Source organism: Diceros bicornis, chromosome 25, assembly GCF_020826845.1.
Source record: "Diceros bicornis minor isolate mBicDic1 chromosome 25, mDicBic1.mat.cur, whole genome shotgun sequence".
NCBI lineage: Eukaryota > Metazoa > Chordata > Mammalia > Perissodactyla > Rhinocerotidae > Diceros > Diceros bicornis.
The window spans coordinates 26,621,905-26,640,210 of NC_080764.1; the positions used below are offsets into that span (position 1 = coordinate 26,621,905).

At 34.7% G+C, this 18,306-nt stretch overlaps 1 protein-coding gene across 1 annotated transcript in view; it reads left to right on the top strand.

Annotated features, from left to right (window-relative positions):
* Positions 1-18,306, top strand: part of NTN4 (netrin 4) — a 107,752-nt gene that overhangs the window by 45,178 nt on the left and 44,268 nt on the right. The gene's annotated exons all lie outside the window — the stretch shown is intronic.

Here is an 18,306-nt window from a genome sequence, read left to right on the forward strand (position 1 = left end):
CATGCTTGAGAAGTGGTGCGTCAGTCCGTGCCCTGGATCCAAAACCGGGAACCCCGGGCTGCCAAAGCGGAGCTGGCGAATTTAACTGCTACGCCACCGGGCTGGCCCCTCATATGGCATGTTTTATCAGTTCAGAACAAATTTAAGACCACAGTTTTCATCTTCTTTTTAAAGATTCTTTACTGTGCTGTGAATAAGCCAAAAGTAATCATTAGAAAGCTCTTGACTCTTCAAGGTATTAAGTAAAAGAACAGAAGGTTTAAAAACAATCAATAAAGGTATTAAATAAGAATATTAAATCAGAATTTTAGAATATTTTTATATAGCAAAACATAAACATTCATGTTTGGAAATGAACATCTATAAATTAGTCTTAGGTCTTCTCAGCATTGAAAAAATAATTATCATGGATTATAAATACTTATTAAATGCTTACTGTGTGCCAGGTCTTGTGCTATCATGCTAGAAATGTTATTGAGTTTAATCTTCGCAACAACTGGATGATGTATCATCATCATTTTCTTTCAGAGATGAGAAAGTGAGGCTTGAAAATGTTAACTGGGCTCTTAACAAAAGTTAAGAAAGGGTAGAGCCACAGTTTAAATTTGCCCGTCAGCACCGAAGCTCATTCTTTTTGCTGTTATTGTGCTGTTAAAGACTTAGATCTAAACAGGGTTGATGTTATGGCAAGAACAGAGAAAAAAGTGGGGAGAAAGGGTCGGAGGGGCAAGGGAGATGAGGGTGGGCTCAGAGGATTGATTATCATGATGGACCACGGAATCTAAACTGAGCAAGGAAGAGAGTGAGGATGCAAGAGAGCAAAGACCATTCCTACCACCAAGGTTCACTGTTTTATATTTTATAAGGCCCTTTCCCATGCATTGTCTCACTTGACCCTTACTACATCCCTGGAAGTTAAGTATTGTTATTTCTATTCTGCAAATAAAGGAAACTGAGGTACAGAGGGATTAATTTACTTGCTTGAAGTCACAGTGATAGACTAGATAGATAGATTACTCCACACTCAGAGTCCTTCCTACTGTACCCCACTTCCTCCCCTAATAAGCTACGAAGAAAAAAACTCTTATTAAAAAGACTCTTTTTAGAGGGGTAGGTGATCTACCCAAGTCATCTACATTTTAATATGGAATCAGAAATTGTCATTGATTCTCTCTTCTCTTCCATTCAACAACTAGTGAAATGGCCCAAAGGGGAGAAAGAGAGAAACAGTAAAAGCGATAAGTTTAGATAATCTAAAAAGTAAATAGTTTAGAAGTGACTATCTTGTGGGGAGCACACATCATCTTTGATGGGTATCTTTGGTTTTATTAGGAAGAGAGATTTCTGTATCTACCATCCTTTACTTCATCTCTAGCTCGCAGTCATTTTCACTGCTAATGAAAGGCCACAGCAATCCCCATCATTTCATTTGTCACATCACACTTGGAGGAAGGGGTAATCCTATCACCAAAGGGGGCACAATGTTCCATTCCTAATATTAACAAGATGTAAAGCCTGCCAATTTGATACAGTTAATGTGAGACAATCCTCAATCCATTTCAAAGTCTTATTCTTCCTGTGTCACTGTTCCTGTGTTATTATGGTATAGCTTTGCCAGCAGTCCCTTGGCAATGAGTAACTACAGATGCCATGGAATGTGTACTGAATGTTGGTTATACTTCATTTACTACCGTGTGTTTCCTAGTAGAAGGGCAAGCCAGTGAAGTATGTTCATGGCTGGAAATTATTAGTGTTTTGTCTGTAAAACGTCCCAGTGAATCCAGCCATATTTTCTCTCTATAGACAGTGACATACTTTCTTTTAATGGCCAAAGTTGCGTGAGATTCCTTTTTTTATTTGATTTTTAGGAAACCAGAAGACTTCGAAACTAGAGGCATTACAAAATATTTTTTGCACTCATAAAAGAATTCCCTGTGGGGTTCTTTCAATTCCCAGAACATTTAAATATTTATTTATAGGCCTCTGACTATTTCACAGAAAGGTTAAAGGATAGAAATACCTGAAACCTAAAATGTTGGCGTCAGAGCTGACATCTCTGAAGGTGAAATATAAGCCAATAGAAAAGTAAGGTTGATTCTCTAAAATACAATATTTGTTTATTCAACTTTTCGTGAACATGCTTTGCAGAAATGAAACATATCTATATTTAGATCAAAATTGGAGCATTGTAATGATACAGGAGTAAGTTTTTTTAAACAGGATTGAGCTGGTAGTTCTATAAATTTGGGAAGAAAACTTAAATTTGACATTTTTCTTACTATAAAGTACTCCTCAGATATTCAAGGCATATCTCACTTTGCAAATTTTCTTATGAATATTTCCTTTTCAGTGTAGCATTTTGGGGTCCATCCTGTGGATAGTTGGGAGGTCTCTGGGTCTGGAAGGCCTAGTCTCCCATCTTCCCTGCCAATATAATGGGGGGGGGGGGCGGGAAGCAGGGCGGGCGTGGGGGGGAAAGCTACGTGGAAAGAGAAAAGCTGAAGTTACAGATAGAGATCTCACTTCTGGTTCACAATCCCAGGTCTCATATCTCTATGGTATTTCATTTGTGTCTTGCCAATTTTGTAAGAGCTGGAAATGTACTTCAATTTGTCCTAAAATAATTACATTTGGTAGAAGATAAGCTGTAATTTAAGCCCTTATTCCTTCTTACAAGAATTTTTAGTGACCAGACACATAAGGTTAAAATACACACACACACACGTGTAAATATATCATAATTATTCCACAAGAAAAAGAAAATTCACAGCCATTTCAAATAGTGAGGAAAACAAGGTCTGTTAATCTTGGCATTCAAAACCTTAGTACTATAATTGGAACAATTGTTGTATTATATCTCAACAATGTAAATATTGGAATTAAATGGAAATGGAAAAAAATGGAATTAAATAGTATATATGTGGGGATGTAGAAGGACTATAGTATTTAACTCAATAAGATTTTTTTTAGTCATGGAATTCTAATATCTTTTTAACTCTTCTCTCTAGCTATTTAGATAGAAAGAGAAAATTATGATTTCAAAAACTAAAATATTTTTAGCTTTCAGAGAGCTCACATATTAGAAGTAGAAAAAATGATTATATTCGTTCCACTATTAAATATTTTACATATAATACAAACAATTATGAAATTCATAAGAGTAAACAGTGATCAAGTATCTTTTGCCTTTTATTTTTGCATCTCTAAGGGCACCACTATGAGGCATGTAACTTAGCTGGCTGGGTCAGCTCTCAGAATTCCTGAAGGGCAGTGGTTTCATTGTTTCCCAGATAAGGCCCTGGTAGGCATTAAAATTAAAGAGAACACGGGATCACAGTATTTCCAAAAGCTGAATAGAGGCTAAAGATGCTAGTTGTAGCATATTTATCTTTTAATTCTCGTTTGTAATTTAATTCAATTCTCATCTATAATAAGAAAAGAACTTAATTCTGTGGGATTATACAGGTATAGGAGTAGTGAAAATATGTGGGTTCCAAACTTTGCCACCTAACTTCACTAATATGCCAAGCAAGGAATACAGCCTATTTTGTCAAGCAATTAGGTTATTAGTGGCCTTGACACAAAACTCCAGTCATTCCTCAGGCCTCCCTGAGTCCCCTGTACTTCTCTTGATCAAAACATTTACCTCACGATATTGTAATTATTTACATATCCAACTTTCTCTATCTGTGAAACTATCTGCGAAACTATCTGCTTCTTTAATGGCAAATACTAGGACATTCACATTGTCTAACATATAATAGTTTAAAAAAATCCTGGGTCAATATATGAATGAATTAATTAATGGCATTTTAAAAATAAGATTCATTTCAGATAATAATATTAATATTAATAATAATGACTGTTCTTGATTCACCCTGTCACACACCTGCATACATTTTCTCTTTTAATCCTCAAACAAATATATGGGGCTGGCATTATTACCTTATTTTATAGGTAGGAAACTATGTCTTGTTATTAAGGAACTTGCCCAAGATTATTGAGAGCAGGGATTAGGAACCCTATGTATCTAATTCCAAAATTTATTCCCTTTATGTCACATTTATCCACATGATGTTAAGAAAAGAAACTAAGAACTCTTCAGTGGAGTTTCATGTAGATTAAGGTGCTTGTTTTTTTCACTGTGATGATTATTGTGGTCTTATTAAAGCAATAAGATAAAAACTAGTAGTATATTTTAATGTTATCTAGAGGAAAGAAAATACTCTCAAACATGCTTTATAAATAAATGCAATTGTACAAATACTAGGAGAGTCAGACTGATTATTCCACCTTTGACCCGGAGTCACATTTCTTCAGAGAATAACTGAATTATCTTCAGTATTTCTTTTCAATTATTGGCTAAGAAGAAACACATAATGATATCAATTCTGATGTTGCCATTGTTTTTCTTAAAATATTTTTCAGGATGTGGATGACATAAGATTTTTTGGAACATTTTTAATGTGATTTTCTGGGTTGAACAGAAAAAATTATAATAGAAATTCATTTCTATTTAATCTATATTGAATTTTAATTTTAAAATGCCATTCCAACCTTAATTTATTTCTTTTTTCCTTAATATGAAAAACTTCAATAATTCAACCACAAAACATTTGGTTTCTAATTAATATGGCAACCAAAACATTTATAAAGTGACTCAACATATGCTTCTAAGTTAATTTTATGCTACATGTTCCTTTTTTTTTTTTTATAATTTTATTTATTTATTTTTCCCCCCAAAGCCCCAGTAGATAGTTGTATGTCATAGTTGCACATCCTTCTAGTTGCTGTATGTGGGACGTGGCCTCAGCATGGCCGGAGAAGGGGTGCGTCGGTGCACGCCCGGGATCCGAACCCGGGCTGCCAGCAGTGGAGCACGCGCACTTAACCGCTAAGCCACGGGGCCGGCCCCTACATGTTCCTTTTTGTTGCTAAAGGACCTGATGTCACAAGAGACCTGTGAATTCATTCCACTTACATGTTCTTCAGGTTCTTCAGATTATGATGGGATTGAAATGGCTTTGCCAGGAAATTAAACTGTTATCATGCAATACATACCCAGGAAAGCAAGATCCTGCTCTCTGTGTTTTAGATATTAAATAATGGATAATTATGAAGTTTAAAATGTTCAACCCTTAGGAATAAATTACTCCAATGAATCAGTAATACCTGCTTGAACAGAAAGATCAGAGACCAAAGAGCTTCTATAGCACAAAGGTATCTTATAACAAATAGTTTTTTCATAATATTTCAATACCTTGTGTAGCCATTTTGCATGAATTGTAGGACTTGAAAAGCAGAATAATAAAAGTTATAAATATTAAGAGATAAACTGCCTTAATACATCAGCTATCCCTCAACATAATAAATAGTACTATATTTCCACTTAATTTATTGTACTACATTTCAAAAAGGTTTTTTTTTTTCAAATCCTCCAAAACCTTCATACTATGGAAGTTTAATTTTGCTTTTTAGTCAAAATAAAACCTTAAAATGTTTTTGTCTAGACATTGCTAACCCAGCCATGACTGATGCACTATTTTTTCAAACTATTAGAAGGAGCAGTTATACTTCCCTAATAGGGATAGAGAAGAGTAGTATATTCTTGGCTATAAGATTTTATTCCAGTAAAAATCTAGATGACCATATATTTTAAAATTCAAAGTTAGTTGAACATCAGATAATCAACCAGTTAACACCACAATAATAAAATGAAGGATAAAAACAACATGACCATCTCAATGGATACAGAAAAAGCTTTTGACAAAAATCCAACATCTTTTCTTGATTAAAAAGAAAAAACACTCAACAAACTCAGAAGGGAAGAACTTACTCAACATAGTAGAGGGCATCTATGAAAACCCCACAGTTAACATCATACTTACTGGTGAAAAACTGAATGCTTTCCCCCTAAGATCAGACATAAAGCAGGGAGATCTGCTTTCACCACTTCTAGAACTAGAAGTTCTAGCCAGGGCAATTACACAAGAAGAAGAAATAAAAGCATCCAGTTTGGAAGAAAGAAGTAAAATTATCTGTATTCACAGATGACATGATTTTATATATCAAATAGCCTTAAGAATACACACACACACACAAAGTATTAGAGCTGATAAACAAGTTCAGCAAAGTTGCAGAGTACAAGATCAATATACAAAAACCAGTTGTATTTGGATACACTGGCAATGAACAATTAAAAAATGAAATTAAGAAATTGTAACCCTCATATATTGGGAATGTAAAATGGTACTGGTCCTGTGGAAAATAGTCTGGAAGTTCCTCAAAAAGTTTAACATAGAGTTACCATATGACCCGGCAATTCTACTCCTTAGTGTATACTCAAGTGAATTGAACACATATATCTACACAAAACCTTGTACATGAATGTTCACAGCAGCATTATTCATAATAGCCAAAAAGTGGAAACAACCCAACGTCCACGAACTGATGAATGAGTAAACAAAATGTGGTATATCCATACAATGGAATATTATCCAACTATAAAAAGGAATGAAATACTGATATATGCTACAACATGAATGAACTTTGAAAACATTATCCTAAGTGAAAGAAGCCAGACACAAAAGGCCACATATTATATTATTCTTTTTATAGGAAATGTCCAGAATAGGCAAATCCATAAAGACAAAGGAGGATCCAGGGGCTGGAGCTCAGGGAGGAATGGGGAGTTACTGCTTAATGGGCACGAGGTTTCTTTAAGGGAATGAAAGTGATCTGGAATTAGATGGTGGTAATGATTGCACAACTTTTCGAATATACTAAAACCCACTGAATTGTATGCTTTAAAATGGTTAAAATGTTGAATTTTATGTTATGTGAATATACTCTCAAAAACAAAAAATCAATAGCTAAACAAAAAACCCATGGCTAGTTATACAGAAATTTTACAGAATGAATATATTTCTTTTCAAGTTCCAATCATTAAGCTGACTGTTTTAAAAAGCAATAGCTTTGGATGGATGGGTATTGAAGAAAAACAATTCTTTCAATAGCTGTAGCTATTGTTTCTGGCAATATACAGATGATCACAAATTTCTTAATGACTCTGCATTCTGATAGAGTTGCCGAACAAACATAAGTTTTTAATAAATCAGTATTTCCACCTTGATCTTTCTCAAGACCGTACTCAATAATGAAAACAATATTTTATAAGATTCACCTAGAAACGAGCAATTTTCCAATATGAAAAGAAGCATCTGAATGAATTAATTTAACAACAAAAGACTATGGAAGAAAACATGCCCTAGCAACTGGCTTCTTGTACTACAATCAGGGGCTCATTTATCTTAAACAAGTCAACTTTTGTAACACCCTCGGCACTGTATAGAATTCTGAGTGACAGTCAAACAGAGCTGTCAAGAAAGAAGGAAAACAATGGGAATGTGAACTAGAATAAATTAAAAAAAAAAGAAACTTGTAAGAGAACGCAGAATAGTCTGTGACAAGGAATTTTCCTTTAAAATAACCAGAAGCTATGTGAACACACTGAGCAAGTGAATGTCAATGGGGTGAAAAGTACTTAATAATACCCACACAGCATTTGTAATAGCATTTACCTGGCCCCCAACTAATTATAAAAACCCATCTAAATCCTAAAAGACATTGAACAAAACCCCACAAAACCCTCATTCTCCTGTCAAATGCTGTTTGACAGATAAGTTGCTTACAAAATGAGTTCTACTGGTTTTTGCCTTCACTCATTTTCCCAGGTTCTTATTTGACAGTTTGTGTTAATAGTTTTAACAGCATATTAGAAGTTATACATTAATTCCGCTTTTGCTAGTTCTTTCTAAAATTATTAAAATTAAATAGGTACTAAGAAATTGAAATTTATATGATCCCTTTTTCCCTCAAAGAGATTGTATTATAAGAAGTTATTTTAGGTGTTTGTGGGAAGGGAAAAAAAATCCTTCTGATGACATCTTTTTCTAATATGGAGCCTCTAATATTTTTGGACTCTCCTGGGAGTTCTGTTCCCTGTTCTGCCACTGATTTGTGTTGTGACCTTGGAAAAGTTTAAGTATAAAAAGACAAGTGCAAAGTGAAATTATGAAAACAAGACTTAACTGAGATCAAATGAAGAATAGAGATGGAGTGAGTCAAACGGCTGTGTAGCAACTGTCCTAGTAACTCAACAAAGTGACCAGATAGCAGTTTGGTTTGAAAGGAATTTCAAATTACTTAGCTGTATACTGAGATTATTTCTTTATATAGTATTATAGGAAACTCAAAGTCTGCCTAGGAACAAGAAATGTAGCAAGAATCTAATGATATTAGTCAATCTTCTCTTGCTCTCTATCTTGCAGCTGAAGAAATTGTGACTGTTACAGAGGAGAAAAAAAGCTAATTTGGTATTATAAAGCAAGGAAGCCTTAGATACACTGAAATAAACATCTTAAAATCACAGCCTTACTTTATTGCCATTGTATATCGGCAAATCTGAAACCAAATTATGCATATAACCTAGCTCTATTCAGTTTGTAGGATTTAGCTAAATAAATATATCTGTTGGACAGACGTCATTTTTAAAAGCCCAATAGCCAGAAATAATTCTTGAAATCCACTGGAAACAAAGAACAAATAAGAAACTATGCAATGAAGTAATGGTAGGGGAAAAAAAATCTCATAAGTTGGTAATAGTATGATCTTATCTAAATGTAATCTTCATAAGCGTCCTGGGCATTACAATTTTTATTTCAATTAAATAGCATTCAATTTCAATGCTATTTGCATTTTTATGGCAGAAATATCTATTACAGTCCCAACAGGAAAGATAAAGTGCCTGATGACACTGAACAGAGGAAGCTAGTAGAATTAATTTTGTGAACATATAAGACATTCGAAACCCATTTAGCTGTATAAAGCATGTTGAAATTTCACTTTTAGAAGTACATCCTCAACTGGTGTTGATAGGAGAACTTTAGGTAACATGTGGAGGATAAGAAATGGCAGTGATAAAGGATAAATTTTTAAAGGGTAAAGTCATGACTTTCACACAGATATAAAATGAATGTGTGTCAACAATTTTATTTAACTCAATTAATGAGGGACCAGTAAGGCATTAGAACTGGTTCAAAGGAAAATTCAAAGAACCACGCGTACAAAGGCAAATAAAGCATGCTGAAATATATTTACAAATAGATACAAAACAGGTCAATACGAAGGGCAATGATCAATTGCATTCTACTAGACACAACTGGTTTGCATTTCTATGGACAAGAATTATTTGCATTATTATTAATTTTCTACAATCTACAGCGCTGTAAAATAGTTCAATGACAATAAAAAGCAGAGATAATCCAGAACACTCAGTCATCTTTTTTGGGGGATTAGGGTGCATTGCAAAGTCTTTCACAATTTTTCTCCACAGAAAAAATATTATTTGTTAATTAGGGAAATATGCAAAGAAAAGGATATTCTGATAATGTGGTTTCCCAAAAGATGCTACATTTGCATCTGTTATACCCATGGTTATAAATAAAGGTAGTCTCTATCCCTGAACTCACAAAAAGAGAGAAATTTGCTTTGCTCTAGGAAATGGTTACTCTGAAGGGTAGAATCCTACCTAAAATTACTCAAGAACCGAAAATTTAAATAAGTGCTCACCAACAAAAAACCTACTGTGGAGCCAATAGTACATTTTAAAACAATGGGAATATTTTAAAACCTTCTTTCATTTGACTTTTTAAGTGAGATTATTTTATTAACAATATTTTTAAACTCAAAAGTGTTTTGCAATTTATTTGAAAGGCCCAAGTTATGCTTTTCTCTGCCCTGGAGCAGTTTCTGCCCTCCTCTCTGCTGATGGGGGGACTTGGGGTCTTGTTTTGCTTTGGTTTTGACTAGTTATCTAATTTTCAAAAAAGGGACCACGATGTATGTTGAAAGACAAACCACAAAACTTGATTTTAGTCCTTAGCTGTAACTGTGATACTACAAAGCAAAGGTCTGCTGAACCACATCTATAAGCAATCTTGGACTTGATGCCCACAATTTGGAGTACACAGATTTGGTAGCATTTGGAATTTTTGTGTGTATATATGCATGCTTCCGAATACTCCTTTAACTCCTGATTTCTTATGGTTAATAGCATCCACAATGGCACAGAGAAACTGCCATTTAGATATAAATCAAAGCCTTGGGGCATACAAAATTTTGTACATGAAAAAATGGACATAAGCCAGCAACCTGAATCTAAAAATTTACCTGAATCTTTAGGTGTTATGCATGGTGTTTTCACTTACCATTCTTCATAACCTAAATTAAAACTGCCTGTAAAAGCCATCAACTTTTACATGGTATTACTGTCCCTACCAGATCATAATCTAGTAGGGAGAGTAAATAACATAAAAGAGGTGCGTTCACAGAGAGCAAATCTTTAATTAGAGTTCATTTACATTCCTGTTATCGTCTCCATTTGTAAATTTGTTCTCTGGAGTTCCTGATGAGTAAGACTTGTTAATGCTTGCAGTGGCCCAGAAATGCCCCAAGGAGGCATCAGAATTTTCCGTGCAATGATAGGTTTTACACTGAACCAATTAGAATCTAAAAGTATTCTCTACCCTTACATGCCCTGAACTGATTCATGCCAGGTGTGGGGAATGAGGGCCAATCTTCCTGCTGTATTCACGTATCTCTAAAACTGCTAGGCTTCTCCCAGAGGAGTAGAACTAACAATCCCCTCAAGAATAGAACACCCAGAAATGGCTCACGTTGAGTCCAAACCAGCCTTTGTCCTGAAGACCTCTTCAAGGATGAGTTGGTTTGGAACACACGTATTTTGTTTAGGTAACACCCTGAAGAGACTTGGCCAAAGCGGATCCCTCAAAATCCTACTGCCCAGGGTCTTATAATAGCATAGGTTAGGAGTTAAGATTGTGACTCTGGAGTCAGACTGATAGAGTTCAAACAGTTCCACCATTTATTAGCTTTGTGATTTGGGGCAAATTAATTAAACTCTTTGGGCTTCAGTTTCCTCATTTGTGAAATGGCAATAATAATTATACCTTCTTTATAGGATTCTTGTGTAAATCTAATGAGTTAATATTTATACAATGCCTAGAACAGTGCCTAGTACTTAATAAGTGTACACAACATTAGCTACTACTACTATTATTGTTATTATTTATCATCATCATCATCATTATCATTATTATTTCCATTTCCCTCCATGACTAACCCATGTTCTTTGGGCTTACAGTAGATGACCACTACATATAAGAATATATTTACCAACATGCCTTGCCCAGAGGTAAGCCAGTATACCCCTTTTAGGAAGCACATTGGTCAAAGCTGAATGTATTTCCGTTCTATTCTACCCAAAATCCTGCTTTGTGATAAACAATTGAAAGTATCCCATTCCCACTTCAAATGCATAATTAGCACCCTGCCTTGCTGGCAAGTTTTTAAAATGAAACTAAACTCAGTAACTAAGGTTCTCAATGGTCCATTAAACATATATTGGCTGAATGAAAAAATTAACACATATTTATTGAAAACCTATTATATGCCAGTTACTAGGGATTCAAAGAAATTTAAGCCACTGTTTCTCCCCTGCAAGAGCTTACAGTCTAGTGGAGAGAGGCAAATAAATACATGATTACCCTACAGTGTACTAAACGCAGTTTTCGTAAGAAATTTGCATTGGCTCTATTCATGCTTTTTTCCAGGGCTGTTAGCTAGAGCAAGGTTCTTGGCAAAACAGTGAGGTAGGCACAGTTTGTCTTTGGCTCCTTCCCTCTCCCCTTAAGACATGCCTTTTCCCTCATCAGGAAGTCACTTCCTCCTCTAGGCAACTCTGAGTCCAGTTCTAGGATTGGGAACAGATGGTTATAATCCCTGCAAATAGGTTTGTTGCTCATAATTTAAGGATTTTCCCCTTCTGAGCATAACTGCATTTTTGTAGGGAACCTACACCTACACCTACACCTGAAGGGTAAACCTAGAACACCCTTCAGGAGCTCAAGGAATGAATCTCCACAGACAGAATTTCAGGCGGCATGCTAGCTGGGAAGAGAGGAGTCTCTAAGCAATGGCCAATTTTCATTCTTTGACTGTAATTGTTTCTGCTCTATACCTCTTTGTTTTATTGCCCATGCTTTCTTATAAGAGCTGTTTTCTCTAGAATAGATTGTAGAGCTTTTCAATTGCTTGAGTTCTTGCTATATATATGATTGGGCAAATGGAATACTCAACCTTCAATCTATTTTGTCTCATTCTGACAGTACGTTTCAAGCCCCCTTTTCCACCAAACTCAACTATTATGCTTGATATTCACCATAGAACTCCCACTTCTTCTGTTAAATTAAAACATGCAAACATTTAATGGGGAAAAGGCATATTTTATTCGTTAATGAAAAGACATGTTTTCCTCACAGTGCTTTCTATTCAAAGGTTCGTGCTGTAGCATTATTGTGTGTGTTTTTGTCCTGCATAAGAGGAGCGGGTTCTAACAGGCCAGCCCCATTATTAGAATTTGTCTCTTTTCATGCATAAGAAGTTCATTCTTTTAGAAGTTAATCCTTTTCTTTAAAAGGGACATACTGTCTCTTTAGAAATTAATCAGTTTTTGCCTTTACATTTTGTCCTAAATTGCTGCATAGCATTGTTCCACTTTATAAATCATTTGTCATAGCTAAATGGAGGTCCATGAATTGCTGCAGCTGCCTTTAAGTGGGCATTTTTCTTCGGTTCATAGACTAGGCACTGTTTGTATCCATTTTTCATAACGCTTTTTAAAATTCCAATGATGGTATGAAAGAATATTCGTTTTCCATTGGAATTTAAAGTTGAATGGTAAAGAAGGAAAATAAAATCATTTATATATAAATAATAGCACAAAGAAATTACTCAATTTATGAAATTCAAGAATTTCTGAATACTTAGCTGTAAAATCTTTTATTTTTCCATTAACTTTCATTATAATTTTTAGTAGTATATGAATAACAGTTGTTCCTTTCTTTCTTGGAAAGCACTTGGGAAGCAGTTGGGAATTTTATCAGACATTCCTAAAGAATTCAGTAAATGTGAGTCCTCCAAAGCATTAACCAGATGGATTTTTTGCTTTGGTAATTCCATTATGGTGAATGTAGTGAGCATCACTGGATGATGAAGTATACCTCTATCTGGAAGGCAGGAGCTAGAATGATATTTAGTCTATGATTTCTTTAGTCACCAGCTATGGGAAAAATGCAGTAGAGAGGAAGAAAACAGTAGGAGAAAAATCAGACGGAATAGAACTTATTTTAGTTTAGGTTATAGTCAGTATCAACAAATGCAAGTCCATCTTCAAAAACTATCTATTAACGTTTATTTACTTTTTCATTTGAGCCGGGTCAGATAGTGCCTGAAAGAAAGAAGAGATATTCTCCTAGCTCTCCCTTGTCTTCAGATGATCTGGAAACATTCTGCATTGGTGAGATGACAATAGGACCCAGTCATATTAGTCTTCCCTGGTAGCTCAGAAAAGATAGTTGCCTACAACCAAGCAGTATTCACAACACAGGGAAGCAGGCCTTAGAATCATAGAACCTTGAGATTAGAAGAACTCTAAAAGTTGTCAAAGCCAATCTTCTATTGAATGTTTAAATATTCTACATCTTGATAAGTGATTGTCCAACCCATATGCCTCACGGTGTCAATGACCAGATTCTTACAACCTCCTGCCGTGAACAATTTCCTCAACTCCATGGTTGCTGACTACTAGAAGACCTTCTGCCCCAAAAGAAACAAAAATAAAAAAACAGCTTTTCTAGGCAAGACCTGTGTATTTTCCAATGATGGAATTGAAAGATAATTATTTCCTCATTTTGCCCCCCACCTAGATTCCTGTGTCTGTAGTCTCAAATATGAAGAAATGATATTTTCTCTTCCATATCTATTTGGCTCTAATGTATAATATTTGTCACCAAAGTGCACAGCTATTAATGAGCATGCTGTTCCAGTAATTCCTTAGATCATTGATTCAAAGTTTGTGTAAGTCCCTCTCTGTAAGATAAAAATACATAAAAATGACTTGCAAATACATAAACAAATAAATAATATTAGATATAGGTAGGAAAAAATTTTGACGTTACAGAATGAAGTATTCAGTATAATAGAGGGGATTATGAAACTCATAAAATATCCAAAATACCAAAGTGTACCTCTTGGATAACTAGAAGCTATAGAGTTGTTGTTAAAGTAGATTTCTCATTTTCCAGTTAGACAGCCAGACATCACTCTTCTTCAACTAAGCCTTAAATACATAATTCCATTTTCCTGCTCTTTGTCTAGTTCATGCTTGTGTACTAAACAAGAGCTACATTTAACTTGTTACTAAAGTTTCCTTTTTCTATTTTTTTAAATTTTTTCAATGAAGACCTAGTTTTACTTGCACATTTTTCACAAGCATCAAATAGTGGGTGATCTTTCAAGCTTGAACAGTAACAGTTGTATCGCTGAGGAAGGATTTCTTGTTTCAAATGGTCTAGGTAATGATTTACAGCTATTTTTTGGTAATTCTCAAAATGACAGCTCCTTGAATTTTTCTGTGTGCAGAAAAATTTGCTGGGCTGGCATCTTTCAGACCCTGGGAGGTTCATCCCAATTCTCAGCGTGTGGGAACAAGGAAATGCTCTGAAATCCTTACTCCAGAAGGAATTGACCTGTCCACATTATCTTGTGATACATGTGAATGTTTGATGAGGTTTCCCTAAATGTCTGTGGCCTCCTGAGGCCTGGAATTTGTGGGCCAGGGCTACACTATGAGTTGGGTGAAATTACTTATAGGCCTTGGGCATTCCAAGACCAAACCTGATAAATTGACCTATAATGAGAGTTTAGTTCCTCTAAAGAAAACTAACAATACTTCACAGTAGCTATCTTTATATAGTACTCAATAAATGGTTGTTAAGAAGTAGAAAGGATGTAAAAAGCAGTAAAATAAGAATTAACAACCTTTTAAAATTCTGAATATTATCAGAAATTACATATGGATGCCACTGGCTATTGGAAAGCATAAGCTGGGGTAAAAAAAAAACATAGAAAAGAAAGAGTAAAGGGGGAGAGGAAGAAAGAACATAACAGACAAGGTAGGAGTGAGGTAGCAAGAAATTTTTTAAAAGAGAGGAAAAGAAAGTGTATTTAATATACCTTTTCAATCATTTCCTTGCTCAAAAATCTTCATTGGATCTTCAATACCTAAAGGATAAATTCCAGCACCCTTATGCTGCTGTTTAAAGTGTTCCATGATCTGGATAGAAGCTACCTCTCCAACACAAGCCATCTGGTTTATTTATTGACTATTCCCAGAATGTTCCTTTGGGGTTCTTATCTTGTTGTCTTTGCTCCCTAAGGAAAATCCTATGCACTCTTCAAGACACAACCCCAGGGACTGCACTTAGAAGTTTTATACAGATAGCATTCGTTGATCTTGGTCTCTACCATGTTTACTTTAGACTTCTTAACATTTTCTCAAATGTCCTTCTCAGATAGTATTCCATATAATCCCCTTAACAGCAATGATGGATTAGGGGTGGTTTATTCCAGGAATTCTGACTCTAATTTTATCAAATTATTTGTATTCTAGTGTTTTGTACTTTTTTAAAAAATGTTGTAGAATTTAGACAATTACAAAACTGCTTTTCCCACTAATCTTCACAATGCTACCAACTTCTGTCAGCTACGTAAGTTTGCCTTCACTTCACTAAACTCTTCAACTTTGGAAGATTTTTCTTATTCAGTCAATTTTTGTAAAGACTTCATTTTGTTTGAAATCAGCATCTAGTACTACAAGTAAACAAAAACTCATCCAGCTTTTACTGAGATCCTTTAAAGACTCTTACCATGCAGAAGTTATTTGATAAAGAGTTTCTATTTTTTCATGACGATAAGGAATGTTGAATTTAAAAGATTTAATAAAAGCAGTAGGACTGGAGCTTTTCTACCAGAATATATGAAAATTCAGATATCCAGGAGCTAGAATGAAGAGATCTCACTCTTATAGAGCAGTAGAAATTGAATTCCTGCAGATATCCAAATTTAAGTGCAAATTTGTCTTTAGAGCTTGCCTGAATGTGTGAATAGAGATGTGTAGTAAACTCTTAGAACTCCATGAGGCTTTACCTATAAACAGCTCCTAGCAGAAATAGTCACAAAGCAAAGCCCAAGAAAATAGGTAACTATAATTCAACTCTCATTTGGACATTTCAAGACCAAACCAATCAATTGAATCTATAATATTAGTTGAGTGTCTATAAAGAAAATTAACAAAAATTTTTGCAACATCATCATACTCAAAGGAGCCAATTCTACTCTCTTAAAAACATCTATATCCTCACTAATCCCTGGGAACTAAAAAACATCTATAATTAATTTTCATTAAGCACAAAAACCTTATACACAGAAATGAAATTTAGCAAGATGGCCACCAAAATTGTTATTTATGAAATTTTCCAGATTATAACTTTTTAAGTCTCATGTGGCTCATTCACAAGTAGCCTGCAGTCCTCCAAGCCCTGTATATTTCCTGCACTTGAACATCATGTGAGCATAAGGTCCACAGTAGTCATGTAACACACTTGGATAATGCATATGCTATTTCCAGAGTGCCTCTACAAGTGGAACCAAAGACATATATACCAAGAGAATGAAAAGAGACAGGGGCTCCTGGGTAAGATGACACAACTTACTTGAGTGTTAAATTAGGTCAAGCAGTAGTACATCAATGTATTGGTGTGGCTATTTCCAGATTTGTTAAACTAGGGACTCATTTTGATTCTGGCCACCCTGTTAAGTACATGTCATTTTTCGTAGTTCCTTAACCATTGCAGTCAAAATATTTTAGAGGTGTTGAAATAAACTTTGTTCACAGATTCTCCCTAGCCTCCTAGTGCCACACCTTGATTCATTTTGTTTCCTCTTGCTGGAAAGTCTCTTCCCTTCTGCATGTCAGAAATACTGTCCATCTTCAAGGACTGGCTCAAAACCCAATCCCTCTCACGAAGTCCTCCACAGCTGCCAACCTATAGTGATTTCTGTATCTTTTCAATTCCAACATCATTTTGTTTCTTAGGTATTTATTGTCTTGTTTATCTGTAATTTTTGTCTACGTAATTCTTTTCCTTTACCTACATTATACTTTTCTTAAAGACAGCAATTACATTTTGTAATGCTTTGTATAACAAATATTGCCTAACACAGTAACTCTCTCTAGTAGATATTTATTAAATATTGTTGACTGGTTGATATAATATATTACCTTTATGCCGAGTTACCTTAACCTTGTTTCTCGAGGAAAAAAAAAAAAGGCCTTATAGATCCAAATTTGGGAACCTCATTCTGAGCTACTTTGCAAAACTTTCATTTGTAAGATCATGACCTCATGTGTCATTTAATAAATGCATCTTGGTACTGGAATTCATGGCAATACTTAGTTATTAGGAAGTATTCCAGATGACCCAAAATATTAATTTTTAGAAATTATCAGTGAGATAATGCAAAAAATATTAAAATTCTCATAAAACTCTCAGATTCCAGAAAATTCTACTAAAATATTCTCTCTGTGAGAAATACTATTTTTTTTTTTTTGTAGGGAAAGATTCACCCTGAGCCAACATCTGTTGCCAATCTTCCTCTTTTTTTTTTCCTCCCCAAAACCCCAGTGCATGCTTGTATATTCCTATATGTATATGTATATTCCTATATGTATATTCCATATTCCTATATGCTTGTAGGTCATTCTAGTTCTTCTATGTGAGCCGCCAGCACATGGCAACGGACAGATGAGTGGTGTGGTTCTGTGATCAGGAAACAAACCCAGGCCACTGAAGCGGAGAGTGCCAAACTTTAACCACTAGGCCATCAGGACTGGCTCGAGAAATACTATTTTAATAAACCCTCAACTACTCTGAATTGTGGGATTAAAAGAAAATGCCCAGTCATTATGATAAAATGTATTCAAAGCCTTAAAAATATGCGTATTTTGACTGTTCAATTTTACTTCTAGAAAATACATTCAAAATAAAGATGTACACAAATAGTTAGCTACAAGGATACTCGTTATAGAATTAAAATATAATATGTAAAAATATTTAAAAGCTGAAATAACCCAAAATAGGTGATTGGTCAAATAAAATGTACATTGTACAAGGGAACCATTAAAATGTGTGTTGTACAAGAGTATTTAATGAAATGGAAAGATGTTCTCAATATATTGAGATGTGAAAAAAAGAAGTTTTAAGTATAATTGTACTTTTAAAGTACTGGAAATATATGATTCAAATGTTGATAACGTCACTTTGT